The following is a 415-nucleotide window of genomic DNA, read 5'->3' as shown; positions in this document are numbered from 1 at the left end:
CTCTCTCTCTCTCTCTCTCTCTCTCTCTCTCTCTCTCTCTCTCTCTCCCCATATATATAAATTGAAAGAGTCTCACTAAGCGTAGTTGCCTCTCTGTACTATTGTGTTTCAGTGAAGCTTCTATAGGAGAATCCTTATTTACAAAAAAACAAACTTCTGTGTCATTTGTTTATAATGTTAAAAATCTAGATTAGGAGCCGGGCAGTGGTGGCGCATGCCTTTAATCCCAGCACTTGGGAGGCAGTGGCAGGTGGATTTCTGAGGCCAGCCTGGTCTACAGAGTGAGTTCTGTTAGTAATCTCTCTAAACTCCACCTCCACAGTCACCAGGCAGCGGCCAGGTATGCTCCTCCCCACAGTTACTTGGCAACAGCCAGGTAGGCCTGCCCACTATAAAAGGGGCTGCTTGCCCCCTC

This window comes from Grammomys surdaster, unplaced genomic scaffold (genome assembly GCF_004785775.1).
Source record: "Grammomys surdaster isolate TR1022 unplaced genomic scaffold, NIH_TR_1.0 125877, whole genome shotgun sequence".
Lineage (NCBI taxonomy): Eukaryota > Metazoa > Chordata > Mammalia > Rodentia > Muridae > Grammomys > Grammomys surdaster.
Note: the sequence above shows the minus strand (reverse complement) of the source record.